Source organism: Corythoichthys intestinalis, chromosome 3, assembly GCF_030265065.1.
Source record: "Corythoichthys intestinalis isolate RoL2023-P3 chromosome 3, ASM3026506v1, whole genome shotgun sequence".
In the NCBI taxonomy this organism is placed as follows: domain Eukaryota; kingdom Metazoa; phylum Chordata; class Actinopteri; order Syngnathiformes; family Syngnathidae; genus Corythoichthys; species Corythoichthys intestinalis.
Window position 1 is genome coordinate 15,323,912 of NC_080397.1, and position 18,082 is coordinate 15,341,993.

General features: G+C 39.7%; 1 protein-coding gene across 1 annotated transcript in view; it reads left to right on the plus strand.

Moving 5' to 3' along the window:
• The first annotated feature begins 441 nt into the window (after nucleotides 1-441).
• The window catches only part of rhobtb4 (Rho related BTB domain containing 4), a 92,418-nt gene continuing 74,777 nt past the window's right edge, over nucleotides 442-18,082 (plus strand). Inside the window, exons 1-2 of the mRNA XM_057831164.1 lie at nucleotides 442-553; nucleotides 887-981. The gene's annotated coding sequence lies outside the window, so the exon portion shown is untranslated. The remainder of the gene's footprint in view (nucleotides 554-886; nucleotides 982-18,082) is intronic.

Genomic DNA, 18,082 nt, shown 5'->3' on the forward strand with positions numbered 1-18,082 from the left:
TCCGATTATTCGAACTAACCAATTCATCTATTAATTGACTACTAAAATAATCGATAGCTGCAGCCCTACTGTCGTGTTTGTGATTGTTTTAAGAAACAAAAAAGATTCACTGCAAGAGCTTGATCACAAAGCGTAACTCGTTCACTGCCACCGACGGCGAAAGACGTACAATTTATTTGGCATCTGACAGCCTCTCTCAGTCAAAATGGATTGGACGTCTGGCAGCCCCAGAGTTAAACTTACAGAGCAACTATACTAACAGATTAATGTTGTTTACCTGATAACAAGAGGTCATTGACTGTTGCAATACATGTTCATTCTCGATGATGCAATTCTCTGTCAGCTGCCGTACGTATACGTGCACATGCCCATGCACTGTCTGGCACTCTCGCCACTTTATGAATGGATGGGTGTGGCTCAGAGCACACGAGAGATGAAGCTGACGTCGGAAACGCGCTGCTGAAGGCTGGCTTGGAGTGGAACATCAACATAAGTGGGCGCGACCACCGAGGAAAGAGGGCACGGAGAGCAGGAGAGCAAGGACTTGAACTCGGTGAGGAAACAAAAATTGACTGTGGCATGCTTTGTGATTGATGCGTTCAGGGTGACTGGAGAAATAGCGTATTTTTTATTTTTTATTTTTACAATACGGGTATTCCAAAACAAACAAAAGTATCGGCGTGTGCTTTATAGGTAAGGAGACTGATATAAAAACTCTCATCAGGACCACATTAAACCACGCGTGCAAAATGGGTTCAACTGGTTGTGATGATGTTTGTCTGGGGGGGAAAAACTAACAAACGAGAATGCGCGTCCGGGCTAAAAAGGTTCTGATTGGATGTCATTATCATCGTAGTCATCATCGTTGCATGTGTGTGGCTTGTAGGGAGAGGCAGAAGAGCAACCGGGAGGTGTTGAAGTGTACGTGGACGTCGAGGAGAAAGACGCGAAACCGATTCCGTGGTGGAAGGCAATATAAAGGTAGGAATTTTTTTGTTTCCTTAAAAAAAAGTACTTGTTTTTGAGCTCGTGAAGGCGAAAGAACTTTGTAGAGGGCGGGTGGGAGTTGCGTAACGGTTCGGCTGGAGGAGAAAAGTTGAGAACACGTATCAGAAGAACTTTATCAGAATAAAGCATCCGGTCTTGGCATGTATGCATTTTAGCAGTGTTTATGACGAATAATCTGAAGGAAAAGAAAAGAAAATTCCGCAAACTTTAGGAGGTGTGTCGCTTTAAATACCCTGACAGACCAAATATCATGTGTCTGCCCAGAAGGCGTTTATCTTGTCTGAACTCAAGATCGCAAAAACAAAGTCTGACTTACCTAAGTTAATCACCTTCTAATGACTTCCAGTATTGTGGATATCTTCTGATGAGTGAGTTTGTATTTTTTCTGGGTTCTGAGTTATGCATAATATTTAGTCACAGATATGTTTTTTTTCTTCAAAATGGATTGGTGCTTTTCGATTTCAGATGGAATGAAACATTCTAAATTAAACACCAACACTTCAATTCACTAGTGAAATTTGAATACAGGTGTAAAAAGAAGATGACTGTGACACAAGGTATTATTAATTCTGCTTATTCACCAGTGATGGATGCTGGTCTTTCAATGAGGGGAAGCTCATGTGTGTCTGCCTGTTAGTGCTTTGTGAAGGTGGAGGGGCTCAGCGGCACCCGCTGCTCGGTAGGGAAAGAAACTAGAGTGCCAGAATCCACTTTTCCAAACACAAGCATTTACAATGTAAAAATACACCAGAAATAAGTATGATTTTTCGCTAGTCTTTTTCAACAAAGCAAGTGTCGCTAGGATGATTATGAAAGTCTCTGGTTCAACACACAACAGACTGAAGATTGAAAATGCCTCCCGCGGATGTTAACACAACAAGATTACTGATTCGCTCATTTCCCTGTAGATCAAAAAGGGATGCAGCCTCAGACAATCATCTAATCATCATGCAGAGAAGCAGAGCGTCCGGGCCAGCCAAAACCCGCCCACTGCCCATAGAACCCCAGATGGGCGGGATAAATCTAGCATTTAGACAATGCCTCGTCTCGTTTCGCTATAATGGAACAAAGCACTCTTTATTCGATGTTTTGTAGAATATCCTAGAATGATTTGCTGACCCATGTAATAATAATTGTTGTATCGCTATATCGTGAGAACATCGTTGTTGTGAGCCTTGCATCTCAAGTGTATCGTGAGGTACCTAGAAGTTCCCACCTCTAATTGAGACCTACTGATATGGAAGAGTATTGCATGATTACGAACCATTGGACAGCACAGACACTCAGTGGGGACCTATGTGCGAATTCATTTTGCAAAAACATTTTAAACTCAATTAGGTGAAAGTGGATAAATTACCATGGCACACTAGACACTACGCCACTGCTCAGTGGTTGAAAAACACTGCTCTAAGGTATACTGTTCAAAATTACAAATGATAAACAATAGTAGAAAACAGATGGCGAGGCATCCCATGGTACGGCAATCAGATGACTTGCGTTCCTCTGTCCTGTCTCGCTCCTGTGTTTTTCTATCAGCTGTGGAATTTGAACCATTCTTCCTTTGGGGTGAGGCCGTCGCTCTGTCTGCCTGTGCGCTGTAGTGCAATAGGTTCAAGTGCTTGTATGTGAGGACAGACTAATCAATGTCAAAGCGGGGCCATTGGATGCAGGACATTTTCACATTCAAAGAAAGAAAAAAATAACAACTTGAGCTGCTCTTCCCAGAACCACATAATGTTTGGCCAAGTCTTTCAGTGAATAGAAAGAAAGAGGGAGAGAAGCAAGATACTGCGCTCAATGGCTAAACATTTTTTTAATGGGCTTTCAGTGAGCACAGGTTAAATTGCATGGAGCAATGGATCCAGAAAGAATGAGCTGGATGAGGAGGTTGTCAACTGCCAGATTATACACGGCTGCAAACACACCCAAACAAACATGGATTAACCCTCACATGCTGTTCAGGTCAAATTGAATGCTTTTGACTTGACAGCCATGAAAAGGACACAAAATTTGGTTTTATTGCCCCAAAATTGGATTTAATTGGATGGTAGCTTTTGCATGTAATGCATAAACTACCGTTTATAATATTCCTTTTTTTCTTTTTAAGTGGCTTTTCTTCCAAAACCATTTGACCCACCAAAAAGACCAAAATTCTTGCGAGATGCAGGCTTTCTTTCGTTTGACACTCCAAAAACTACCGTTTGCCCTAAAACACTAATTTATTTTCAACAACAAAAAAGTAGAGATGTGACCAAAAATTCGGCGACAAAAACTTTCGGTCCAAAATAGTTAAAATTTAATTTTCGGTTTTCGGTTAAAAGGCCAAAAGTTTACCACCGAATAGTGTGAAAAACCATAGTCCTCTTATGATGACGTAATCAAAACACGGCCACGAGCAACACTGCTGGCTCACAGCCAACGTGTCTGCGGTTTGAAAGTATTTTGAGGTATCAAAGAAATATAGAAATTATGAAACGAAGGAAAATACCTATGCTTCATCGCTGCTAGACACTCGTTCTGAAGTTGCTTTCGATTGATGTCCCATGTCGCATCGAGTACAGTGCATTTGAGGCTGTGCGTGCATGGTTTAGAGTTTAATCAAGCAAGCAGTATACAAATAAAGTAGTATTTAAATGCATACATGTGCATTTGCTGGGGTTGAGTAGAATAATTTTATGGCACGACCACTTCCTCTTTTTGTCACAATTTTTCCGCAACTTCACTACCCCCTCCGCCAGTCGCTGTTTAATCCCGCTGGGAGCGACTTCGCCTGGCTTTGTTGAGCTAGGACTCGGCCCACTCGCCTGGCTCTCGATCGATTACACTTGTTACACAAGAAAACAGCAAATCTTATTTCAAGGAGTAGGAGAGATTGGAACAGCCTTGTAAAGAGCATTACTAGTTTCGGCGAGAACGGAATAGTTTTTTTGTTGTTTTTGTGAACTACGGTTCCACACAAACGTACATCGAGATCTCATTTAGCTTAGCATTTGCAGGCATGAGACCCATTTTTCGAGTGTCCAAAACTTCCAAGAAAGCGCATTTATCTATGTTTCATCAGCCGTGACATGTGTATCCAAGTCCACCGAACAGAATGCTATGACAGCGGTGGCACCTATGTTATGGGACGCGTTCAGAGTTTTCCACAAAATGCCTACTGCTGCAGGGAACGCACCCTCCCAGGGGGTTTCAGAATCTTCACCTTTCAAACAAAATTTCTCTAGGCTCGGGGGTTGTAGAACATTTTGGAAGATTTTTGCGTATATGTTAAAAGGGGACCCTCTTTTATTTCTGCCTCATTCGGCCTTTTGGTTTGTAGTTTTTCAACCAAGTGTTTCCAATATTCTGTTTTCGGTTTCGGCCAAGAATTTTGCTTTTGATACATTCCAAATAAAAAAAAAAGTTTCAGAATGCGACTTAGTTTTTGTCCAAATCACATAATTTACACAAAAAAGTTTCAGGATATTAAGGCACACGAGTCATTTTTCTTGCGCTAAAAAAATGTATGATTCTGCCAAAGTTTGCCCAAAACTTTCTCATTCAACGGCACAAAAACTTCCATTCATTCCTATTGATTTCCAAACTAGACCAGCAAAAGTCTTACATTGGCAGACGCAAGAATATATCTCTATTGGTTTGCTGTGATTTTTGACCAAAGACATCCCATTGAAAACTTCCCATTAAAGCCTCATGACATTCAATATGCCATGCCATTGACAACCAAGGAAAACCATTCCAGTGACAGCCATAAACGTCGATTCCACTGACACGGATATACGTCGATGCTATTGATGCCCATGAATGTAAATTCTATTGAAGGGACCTGTAATCAACAGGAAGTGCCCCTGAAATGCCCCCAAATCAAATGTAAATGATCTGATATTAACAGAAAGTGACCCCGAAATGCCCCCAAATCAAAAGGAAGTGGCCCGCTATCAACAAGAAGTGACCCCAAAATTAGGTGTGTGGCAAAATATCGAAATGGTGATATATCGTGATACTTTGTATCCCGAAAGGTTATCGATATGCTCCTGCGACATATCGTAAATATACGAAAGCAACCAACAAGTTGCTACCAGAATTTTCCACTAGAATGGTGTCGCTGATAACTCAATGGTTGTAATTTACAGCGCTAGAAGCCCAATCCATATAGACTGGGAGGTGGCGAATGAACAAACGTTCACAGCAGGTCTTTCCGATCTTTAGGGCATTTACAGGTCACTTTCTGTTCATTTTCGGGCATTTACTGGTCACTTCCTGTTCATTTGGGGAGATTCCCAGATCACTTCCTACTCTGTAACCCTAAATCAACCGGAAGTGACCGGTAAATGCCCTCAAATGAACAGGAAGTGACCCAAAAATGCCCCAAAATCAACAGGATGTGACAAAAAAAGTCAACAGCTAATGACCTGAAATGCCCCAAAATGAACTCAGTGGCTGCTATTGACAACCATAGATGTCCAATTCATTTGAAGTGGAAGGGATGGCATATAATAAATGAATGTTCATTCGCTGCCATTCCTCTCGGTTTAAACGGATTGGATGTCAACTAGTGATAAACTCAATTCAATTCAAAGCAGGACGAACAAAGCTTGTTTTTCTATTTATTGCTTGTGTAGTAAAATGTTTTAGATAAAGTAAAAATGATCAGGCATACTAAAAACAACTACAAAAGGTCATACAGAGGTCAGAGGGTGCCTTGCCAAAAGCGTGAAATCTGCAAGAACAAGTATCAAAATACACTTTTATATTATCCCAAACATTGACTAAAGATTAATCATTAATTCATTTATAACAAGCAGGCTGTTAATACATTTGGAAATGAGCTGCAATTCATAATTTGATAGACAATTATGATGAGCATATTCTTAGCCTGGGTGAAAATGTACCCAAAACATTATGCAGCCGTGGGAAATGAATACTATGCAAAGAATTCTTTTTGGACTGTAGCGTGAATGTTTATGTCTTGAATGTTTTTGTACTGTACAAACTCGGATCACTCCAGTTCATGCAGCATCTATGCAAGTGTGTGCGTGAGTGTGTTAAGAGAGGTGGATAAGAAGGTGTCACCGGTGAAGACAGGACATGGCTGGGCAGGAACAAGGGGGCAAGAAGAGATAAGAAAACTCACAGGGCGAGTGAGCAGCTTGTATGCGGTGCCAGGGTAAGAGCAAAAGAGAGAGCGAGAGAGTGACAGAGGAACATATTACACAACTTCATTGTAATAGAATGTGGTTAAAGAGTGCAAGGTTCTGGGGCCAGGTCAAGCCTGTTCTCTTAAAGTGCCTGTGACACGAAAAAGCATGTTTATTTCATAATACACGCGGTATTTTATGCCCCTGAATGATATGGGCCGCTTGGATGTGTGTGGAAGCGATCGCTATTTTTATTTAGTTTTTTGAATCCCGCGCCATGAAAATGAGTGACTTCCGGCTTCGGTCTTGCATTGAGGAGGAGGGCGCTGTGACGTGTCCGGTAGAAGACGTCCTCTTCACGCTACAGTGTACTGTTGTGTATGAGGACAAAGGATTCAGCTGATTTTGCGGATTAATACGTTTATTTTTCGCATCACGCCAGCCAAACGGCTGCAGAAAAATCATTCTGTATGAGGGAGAGGCGTATGCGCCTTTTTGGAGTTTTAAAAGGTTCCCATTTACCGTGGATATTTACTGTGGGACCATTGGACTTACAAGGAAGTGAGTAAACATCTTGTTTGTTATTATGTCAAATACGAATACAGCGATTACAAAGTAAACACTACAAACTTCCTTTAAATGAAGGACTACTTACGTTTGATCATTGATAGGCATGTAAAAAGCTCTCCAAATGCTCATTAGCAGCAGCACGTTAGCTGCACAACAACTTCAGCCACCCTCCTCCGGGGAACGAACTGTAAATTGCTCTCCGCCGGGCGGTTTGCCGATCCGCAAAGACAATCGACAACCGGGTCGTCATGTCAAATAATCCAGGATAGTTATGTGTGATTTTCCGCTTCGAAGACTTTGAAACATCACTCGGTTCGGGTTAGCATGTCGGCTAGCTGTCACGCCTTCTGGTTTGTTTACATTCTCCGAAGCTGGGGAAGGGAAATGACATATGTCCGATTTAGGTGTCATAAAATATCGTTCGGGAGGTGCGACAGTAAAGGTGAAGTCGACAGTTTTGACCATTATGGAGTCATTTTGCCATGTCGTCCTGAATGAATGCATTTTTATTATTTCATATTCCATTCAGCACAAGACTGATATTTGTCATGACCATGCCATTTATTTTGCAATTGGGGAAAATACTTGGATAAAAAGAATATCCTGTAAAAATATTGACGTAAAGAGACAGAAACAATGACATTTTGCCGCTCTCTTTGTCGCGTTTTCCTCGTTGTGAATAGTTCTCCCTCGACGGGCTGACTGGTCTTTCTCAAGCCATTTATATAGCTATTGGGGAAAAATACTTGGATAAAAAAAATATCCTGTAAAAATATTGGAGTAGAGAGACTGAAACAATGACATTTTGCGGCTCTCTTCGTCGCGTTTTCCTCGTTCTGAATAATTCCCCCTCAATGGGCTGAATAGTAAAAGTGATGAGCCCAGTCTACCGCTGACGTCATCCACCTGTTGGGGACGCTAAAGCCCTATAATGGTAGGCGTGGCTAACCGGCAGATTAAAAGACACATTTCTCGTCATTTGTGCTTTGCTAAATTGTTGTATATAGTCGAATCGTCTCAAAATATGATTCTAATTCACATAATAATGCCATTTAAGACTTTTTTTCTCGTGTCATATGCTCTTTAAAACTAAAGGAACAGAATTCTTTTACGTTTTTTTTTTTTTTTTTTTTAAAGTATAACAAAACGAAACAATCATGTAACATACACTACTTCAATATCATTCGCATACATGTACATCGTAGGGGTGTGACAATATATAAAAAAAGTGATATATCGCGAAACTTTATAAGCAAAAGGTTATCGATATGCTCCTACCTAGAATCGATATATCGTTTTAAACAGGTGTCACTGTTTTAAAAAAAAAAAAAAAAAAAAAAGGAACTAACTGGTTGCTACCAAAATCTTCCAATAGAATAGTGTCTAGCTCACTAGCTGCCATTGATGGCGCTAAACATCCAATTCATTTTAACTGGATTGCTCGTCCATGGCACTGAAACCAGAGCATGTCTTTTGGGCATGACATGTTCATTTTAGGGCATGTTGAGTCGCTTCTTATTCATTTGAGGACCATAACTGACACATTGACATTGTGTTCATTGCTGTGCATTTTGTTGTTTTGTGCAGTTTTGATTTAAGTTAATAGGGGGCACATTAGCGCTTGTGTATACACAGAGCAAGGTAATTACGGGAGAAGAAACGATCTCGGCAGAGAAGGATAGGGGACTCGGGCGTTAGAGCAAGCAGAGAAAGCTTATTTAGTATGACAGGGCTAAATTACTGCATAATGGTCAAAACGGCCAACTTCTTAAACCTCGTAAACGGTATTTTATGCCACCGGAGTTAGTCCGGCTCTTTTCATTTCCAGACTGAGGAAGAGTAAACAAAAGAGGAGTCTGAGAGCTATGCTAATCTGAACCGAGTGGCTCTTCCAAGTTTCTTCCTCGCCTTTAGAAAACGAAAAATTACACAAAACTACCCCGACTCATGTCATATACGGCGGCGGGGGTGATAGCCTTCACCGATCGGCCAGCCCCCGGAGGTGAGCAAGTTTCAGCTCGTCGTTCCCCTGCTGGGGAATGAACGCCGAAAATGGCGCATTCTCTATGGTCAAACGGCCGACGTCGGAGCGCGTGGTTGCCTGAGCCAAACCTGAGGATAGCGCTCTCTCGGCGTGCACGCGAAGAGGGCCAAGAGGGGTACTCTCTACACAATCAAGAACCGCATACAAGGGCGTCGGCCGAGGGATGCGGCCTTCTCGGTGGACAGGGAGCGTTGTCACCCACAATATGCAAGCCACCTCCTTATTAAAACGTGTGCTCCATGATCCCAGTATTTGACATAATATAAAACACGTAGTATACTCGTCCGTCCAATGGTCGCTCCATTGTCATACTTGTTTTGCCTATTCTTTGCGTTGAACAGGATCTTTTTGAAACCTAGAAAGGCTCACACCACTGTCCCTGGTGTAGCAATAAAAGCCTGCAGCACATACGGCTGGCGTGACGCGAAAAATAAATGGATTAATCCGCAAAATTAGCTGGATCCGCTGGCCTTTTGCATACAATAGTATGGCTGTGAAGATAAAAAAAAAAAATCGAATAAATATATCGATCGCTTTTGCCCATCGCCAAGTGGTCCATTTCATTCAGGAGCATAAAATAACACATGCAATATGATATAAACATGCTTTTTTGTGTCACAGGCACTTTAAAGGTGATACAATGAAAAATGTGGGTGCGCCTACATTTTGTGCTGGTGCACTTTAAGGCAAATGTGCAACCAATGCAAAAAGTAAGTGTGGAGCCTTGGCAATACATATCGCAATGCTATTTTTTTTTTAATTTTTTTTTTACAATATCATTCAGGTCTAATTTATATGTATTTTTCAAACTTTTTGAAGGCTAAAACATAACAAAATAATCCAGAAATACAATGGCATTGCCAAAAGATACCAAAAAATGTACGTTTTATACTCCGCAACACTCCTGGAAAAAGCGGAAGAGGAAGTACTGTAAAAAGTAGAATACTGTAACGTTAAGAACTTTTGTTCAAAAAAAAAAATAAATAAATAAATTAAATTAAAAAAAAAAAAAACAACCTGTTTTCAGGTATCTGATTAAGACTCGGTATTAGTAAATTCTCAAGATCGGGTGAATCTGACTCGGGTGTAGAAATTGACGATCAGGACATCCCTAATGTGTTCCTTTAGTTTTCACGGTGTGTTTTTGGATCTTGAGCAAGTGAGATTCAAATAAATTCATCGGTTGAGGAAACTACTTTTGTCTGGAGTACTTTCTTTTCAGTAACCAAAAATGAACAGGAAAGAATGTGTAAATGTCCCAAAAGTTAAAGGAAGTGACCGAAAATCAACAGGAAATGACGTGAAATGCCCCAAAATTAAATTCATTGGTTGCTATTGACTGCCCTAGACGGCCATAGACGTCCAGTCCATTTGAAGTGGGAGGGATGGCAGCGAATGAATAAATGTTAATTGGCTGCCACCCTCCCAGGTCAAACGGATTGGACGTCTACTAGTAATAAACTCATTCCAATTCACACCAGAAGGATGAAAGTAGTTTGTTTTTCAGTTTATTAGTTGTATTGTAGAATGATTTCCTGACCCATGTATCAATTTGTTGTATCGCCGTTTCGTGAGATCATCGTTATGGCAAGTCGTATCGTATCGTGGGTACTCAGAGGTCTCCAGCTCTAATGTGTATTGCATTATGTGATTGTTTTTATTGTGGAAAGCAAATGGGCAGAAAAAAATATGACGACTTACAGCAGGATTGAGAAACAAGAAGACATTGCTAAACATACTAGAGGTACCTTATGGTTTTTTTCTTTGTTGCTGTCAAATAAACAACGGAAGTGCTCAATGCGTGGTTCAATAAGAGACCACCTGTTAAACACAAACTCATCACAACACTTTGCAAAACCCTGAGAAGTTTCAGATCTAAGAGTCAGACGTGCATGCAGTCTAAGCTTAGAACACGTAAACTTCCAGACATCTGAGTCAAGATCAACTTTCAGCCATGAACGAGACAAGCAGATGCTCAAGAAGAAAATACTCGGGGATTAAATGGTGTACTTTGTATACCCCAAATTGAACCCTAGTGCAAGATGTAAACAAAATACTACTCTGCAAAAACACACCTCCCTAAAACTAGTTAAATTCCTTTGTTTTCACTGTAAATCTACTAGAAATAAGCAAAATTATCTGCCAGTGCTTCAAGTAAATTTTACTCACTTTGATTTCTTGAAATAAGCGTATTTTCAGTACACTTATTTTAAGCAATAAATTAGTATAATTAATCTTAAAAAAGCTTTTAAATGTCACAAATGTTCATAATTTAAGAATAGATATCGTTCAAAACATTATTTGAAATCTTTTTTTTTTTATTTAGGGGGAAAATTACCAACTTTTAGATGTATAAGCTAAATAAAAACAAATCGTAATATTTACTTTAAAGTGGAATAATCTGATGCATGCATCTCTTAACTACTCTACAACACTCAAAACAAGATGGAGAACATTATTTGACTAAATAAAAATAATCTGATTAAGACGTTATAAATTTGCAGTGAATGGATTGGTTGTTTAGCTCCGTCAATGACAGCCGTTGAGTTATCAGAGACACTATTCTAGTAGAAGATTTTTGTAGCAACTTGTTGGTTCATTTCTTTTTTTGTTTTAATATACAAAGTATCACCTTTTTGATATTTTGTTCAAAAAAACCTTTTTGATATTTTGATAACATTGTTATCTAAAAGTACTGTGAAACGGGTTGCTCTATAATTCACCGCCAAGCCACGAGAGGGGTGTGGCGTTGTGTTTGTATGGTTTTGGGGGACTCTTGTCGACTTCCTCGAGTTCTCTTCCGGTTACACAGCAATGCCAACAGAAGTGGAACGCTTGAATGTGGATCTTCAGCTCATCAACATTGAACAACAAATGTTGATCATACAAATATTGAGGCGCAGGCGATGCAGAAGACCGTTGCGGAGGGGGTCTGTCCGACTGTTGATGCAGCACAGAGACTGGCAGTCACATTACGAATTCTATCTTCGGGTGGATGCCAGCAAGTTGTGGCGACTAGCTTCAAACTGGCGTCGAGCAATGTGCCCAGCGTTTTGTCTGAGATCTGCAAAGCGTTGTGGACAGCCCTGCTGTCAAATTTTTTGTCATGTCCTCCAACCAGCCAGTGGGAAGCCATAGCAGATTTCTGGTAGCTATGGAACTTCCCAAACTGCGTTGGAAGCCTTGTTGGTAAACACGTTATCATAAAAGCATGCAGGCACTCTCAATCAGTGATGATGTATCAAGTGTGTGAACGGTCTTTTGTTGAAAATTAAACATCAAAACAACTCTTTTGACACCAAACCTGCGCTTTATTCTTCTTGTACTTGATGTGTAAAATGTAAATAAGGCACAGCCTCACAGCAAACATATGTACACAATAAATGATCAAGTGCACCAACCAAAAATACGACAAAGTGATAAAAAGCTGGCAGTTTTTGGCCGACTGTGTCACCGCTTCGTGTGGCCATTCGCTTCTGAACACATACAGTACATATTTGTTTCGGAGGTTCTTCCATTTTGTATGCAATCGCTGACCTCCAGCCCCGTATTTTCAGCAATCTCCTTCCACGAGTTGCTTGCCATTTGGGAATCTTTATAATTTCTTGATGAGACATTGTGGAGGTTGTTGTACTTGCAACCTCTTCGATGATACTCTCGTCGGCTTGGTCCATTTTTGCATGTAGCACAACAATGTTTAAAAATGGCGGTGATTCTGCGCTGAACCGGAAACAACTGTCTGAGCGGACCAATCAGTCCATTTGCGTCACGTCACCACGCGTTGACGTGACGCTCAGTCTGGAATCTGTGGAGGAGCTTGTCAGGCTACGGCGGAGGGTTGTAAATCGGTTCTGCCTTGACGGCAAAGGTCTGCCGCAGAAGCATAACTCGGCCTTAAGTGTGTTGCTGCACTGTTTGTGCTCAAATTATTGTGAAGTGAGACTATTTGAATTTGCGCTCGCAAGGCAAAATAAGTTGAATGACGCTTCACGTCTCAAAAAACCCTTTAATCGAGTCATTCACATGTCAAGGAAGAACTGCTGCCTGCCAAACTGAATGTTTACTGACTCAATCTAAATATATTTTCTGGTTTGCTTTTAGCAAGAGCATCAAGTTCCACAGCAGCAATGGTAGCAGACCCAGTCCCACTTCAGATGTGTTTATCCATCATTTGAAGCTGAGGAATCTCAAAGCCAATGTAGATTTATCTTCTGATGACAGATTTTACATTACAAACTGGTTATTGATAACACTGATGGACCAGCAAAGATGCCTCTCATGTTGTGTTAACAACACGAATGCTAAGGTTACTGTCACATGCTACTTGTTCGATATTATTGAGTGGCTGATAATATTGGCCGATAAAAGCATTTTAAAATGATATCGGAAAATACTGACATCAGCTTTTCATTTTCGGTTTTGGGCCAATATGCATGTTGCATTTAAAGTGAATGTAGAAGCCTTCTGCCTTTGTACAAGTGCTGGTCACAGCTTAGCACAGCAGTTTTCTGTGTCTCCAAACTAACATTGTTGGGATTTGTTATGTGAGCAGACCATTTGCATATATGGTGCAAAAAATAAATGAATGATAAATCATTATTTGTATAGATTTGATATCGGTATCGGATATTTGGAGTTGGACAATATCAGGATATCGGTTAAAAAGTAATTATCTGACAACTCTAGATATATCGATTCATGGTGGGAGCATATCGATAACCTTTTGGGCTACAAAGTACTGATATATATCACCTTTTCAATATATTGTCACACTCCTAATATACAGTACATCATCACCACCAGCTTCCATGAAATGAGAAACAGAAGTCCCCAGTCAGAACCTTCATGGACATCACTCACTCGCTAGGTTCATAAGTGAGAGAAAAGTAGTGACAGTGGTCCCTAGAAAATTGTACTTTCAATTTTCAGCACTGAAGTGTTTGGGTCCAGTGTCATATTTTTTTCACATGCCCCAAATCTCTTGTGGTCCCTTGAATAAGTGATAATAGTTAAAAGACAATAAGTGCATCAGTAACTGGTCGTGCCTTCATATGCTCAGACAAATTATTATTGCACCTCTGCAAAAATTACTTCACGATAACTATCACAAGCACCTGACGACATTTGCTACTGTAATCTTAATATTGGTTTAATTACATTTTATGAATTTGTTCCCAGCAATTTCATCTCTTCATTTCAGATCATTTTTCTTAGCTGCACTACTTGCAAACTTCAATGTTGGGCTGTACTGTGCCGATTGGTTTTGAGGCATCTCGGACACTCGTACTTCCTGTTGATATCGGATAACTTTGTGTTGATTTTGGGGCATTTCAGGTTGATATTGTGTCACTTCCTGTTAATATAGGTTTGATTTCAGGGTAACTTTCTGTTGATTTGGGGTTATTTCGGGTTCACTTCCTGTACATATTGGGTCACGTCGTGTTGTTTTTAGGCATTTCACGGTCACTTCCTGTGGATTTTGGGGCATTTCAGGTTCACTTCCTGTACATATTGGGTCACTTCCTGTTGATTTTGAGGCATTTGAGGGTCAATTCCTGTTCATTTACGTATTCAAGGGTCGCTTCCGCTTCATATTGGGTCACTTCCTGTTGATTTTGGGGCATTTTAGGGATAAATTTCTGTTCATATTGCGTCACTTAGGTTTAAAATCAATAGGGATGAATGGAAGTTTTTGTGCTATTGAAATGGAAGAGGGCCATTAGAGCGAATTGGGCCATTGAGTTTTTGTGCGAACGGTCATTTTTGAGGTGTCAAACAAAAGAGAGCCCGGGTTGCATGAGAATTCAGGTCTTTTTGGTGTATGTATGTACGTGTCGGTGGGTAAACGCTTTTGACTGGGTGGTGCACCGAAGAAACACCATTGCGGTGGGGGGGACTAATATTCTCGATGGTAGATTTTGCATTACATGCAAAGCTACCATCAACTGTATAAACAATGGGACAGTTTCTCTAACCAATCAGATTTCACAGCCAGAGTGTTGACCGTGGATCACATTTTTTCATCTTCTGATTGTATGGTTAGTGAGACATGTGGACTCACACGGCAAAGTTGCAGCGATCTTTATTTTTCTTCTTACATGGATTTGATGTTTAGCAAAACCGGGCCACATAGAGTAGGAGAAAGAAAATCGGAGGTAGGTGGGGTCATTGCAGCGCTAGCCTTAAGAAATTTCTGCTGTCTTGAAGAATGTTTGCCTCTGTGCTCACCAAAAATGATCACAGGGCAAAATTCACAAGTAAACGGCCCCCTCCCTCCACATTTGCAGACACAATGAGTCATACATAGAAGCATGACCCTCTGAACTCTCATGTGCAAACACTTGAATCTGGCAAGCATATTGACATGCGACACATGTCTGGCCCGGGAAGCGTCGTAGGCTTTAGCTCTAATCGCGAGTGAAAGAAACGCCCAAGTGTGCCATTTCTGCTAATCAGGGTCGCACTTTCATAGACGGACGACTACATCAACACTCACTTCAAGGTGTTTCCTGTCCTACAAGTCTCTTTTCATACAAAGTCATTGTTGCCAGTGTGAAGGAAGGATTGCTTCTGTTAGACCTGAGATGATCATGTTTCAGTGCCATTTATGGTGATAGGTGTCCAATCCGTTTGAACTGGGAGGGCTAACAGTAATCATTCGCTGCCATGAGTAGGCTTATCGATATGGAATCACAGGAGTGCCAAAAAATAAATAAATAAATGAATACATTAAAATAGAAACGTTAAGTATAAAAGTATATTATTAGTATTAAGTATAGAAGAAAAAAGGCCATTGTTTTTTCCTTTTTTTTTTTTTTTTTTGATGACAAAAAGTAAAAATCAATGACGAAATATATTTGATTATTTTTATTTATTTATTCACTTTTTTTTTAAATTTTGGTACTCCTGTGATTAAATAAATCGACAACTAATCAAATGAATCAAAAACTATTTTGATGGTCATTGTTGATCTCAAAATGTTCTCTTCATTTTTGATCATCTTAAAAGCAAATATTTTTTAAAAATATACATTTTCCACTTTTTTTTTTTTTTTTAATTGTTTAGATGTTTTATTTCTAAAAAGTATTAAAAACAAGAAATAATGTGTATTTTATTTTTGATTGTTTTTGTTTTTAATAACTAAGGAAAAACTTTTTATATTAATTTAAAATGAATTAAATTGAATTATTCTTAATAAAAATTTTAATACTATTTTATTATTTTTAAATCTATTTGAAGTAAATTTTTTATTTTTCTTCTTTATTACTTTCGTGTTTCTAAAAGCAATAAATTAATTTCTTAATTAATTAATTTTAAAGTACTGGTATATATGTTCTTTTTGTTATTAAAATGATTTAAAATGTGTACTTATTTAAAACCTTTTTAAAAAAGGAAGAAAAACAGGAAATGTTCTGTGACCTGGACCTTTCATCTAAGACAAGGTGTAAAATCTACAACCCGTTTGCCGGAAGTGGCCCGCAATGGGGTCCGATTCGGCCCACGGAGTTGTTCGACCAAACAGTTACGTTGTAGCGCATTCATACTGTAGATACAAATCACATCGTTTTATTTTGACATTGGTGCCGGAAAACCAGAAAATTGTGCACTACTGCATTTGGCTCACTTTTGTTTCCGCAGTCACATTTGTTCATTTGCCCCAGGAAAATGGAATTGACATATACGAGGTCAATGGCAGCCAATTAATTAACAAAGACAGGAAGTGACTTGTAACCAATAGGATGTAACCTGGAAATGCCCTAAAATCAACAGGAAGCGTCCAATGAACAGGAAGTGTCCAAGAAATGCCCTAAAATCAACAAGAAATTGTCCAAAATGGACAGGAAGTGACACTGATATATCCCAAAATGTATAGGAAGTGACCTGTAGGTACCCTAAATTTACAAGGAAGTGACCTAAAATTAACTCTTTGGCTACTACTGACAATGATACATGTCCAATTGACTTAAATTTTGAGGCATGGCTGTGAATGCTCATATTCAGTGCCATTGACTGCTCTAGACGTCCAATCCATTTGAACTAGGAGGGTGCGAATGAACATTCGTTTCTTGGTCCAAGTGCTTCGAGCGCCATTTGTTCATTTGCCCCTCCCAGTCCAAATGGATTGGACATCTAGTGCCATCAATGGCAGCCAGTAAGTTAACATATTTGGCCAAAAATAAAATGGTCTGGACCACGTGAGACATAATTACCATTAATGTGGCCCATGAACCAAACGGTGTTTGACACCCCTGATTTAAGAACAAAAGGAATTTCATTTAAATTCTTTTTCAGCAAACTCCATAATTTACTTTTGTGGGTCACACTGAATGGCCGGATACTGCCCCCCAGCCTTGAGTTTGACACCTGTGAGTTAAATGATCAGCCTTTTGCTACCTCCCTGCCCCTCTCTTTTTAGCATTAATAATTCAAATCGTCAGCATATTTCAATTTATTGGCTTAGGCTACTTAATGCTAATGCATTTTTCAACATGGGTCACTTTAGGCTGAAATCCCTATGTTGTTGTTGTGTTTTTTTTTTAATAGGCTCTTATAATCCTCTTAATGCAATGATCATTTGTGCAACTGGGAGATAATGTGCAACACATCAGGACTAAAAAATGCTGGTAAAAATTGCGCATGTTGTTTTGACTGTTACATTGTCTGCTCATTGGTGGATTAGCTTGGATCATGCACCATTCCGAAGAAGCACTACCCACTTGACCATTGACCTCATTTGGATACTTTAAGCCTTACGTGGTGCAGACAGGCCTATGACTGACATGTGGTCCCTTTGGTCCCAGTGACTATTGTGTGGCAGTTGTTTGAACGGGCCGCAGCGCATGCAGCAGTAGGGCGGATATAACCGGACACCAGTATCGATTTTTCCGTCACTCTATTTTTGGACAACTAGTGTGTATAGATGTGTTTAATTTTATTTCTGCAAGTTCAGTTACAGGCAGTTTGTATATCATGAAAAATCTCTAATGGGGCGGTAATGGTCGATGATAGATGTCCAGTCATGTAGCGCTTTTCATCCTTTTGTTGTGAATAGTTTGTTTGTAGTACAGTGGTACCTCTACTACTTACGAAATTAATTGGTTCTGGTAGTCTCGTGAACTGAAAATTTGGTAAGTAGAGATGCATTTTCCATGTAAATGCCCTAATCTCTTCCAAGGCCCCAAAAAATTCAGACCTAAATCTTTAATAAAGCATAAACATACATACAAAATACATGCTATAATTAGATTATTGCACAATAAACATGAAATAAGAGTCGTGCATAATGCAAAAAACACAAAAAAAAGAATAAAAGTTAATACATTAA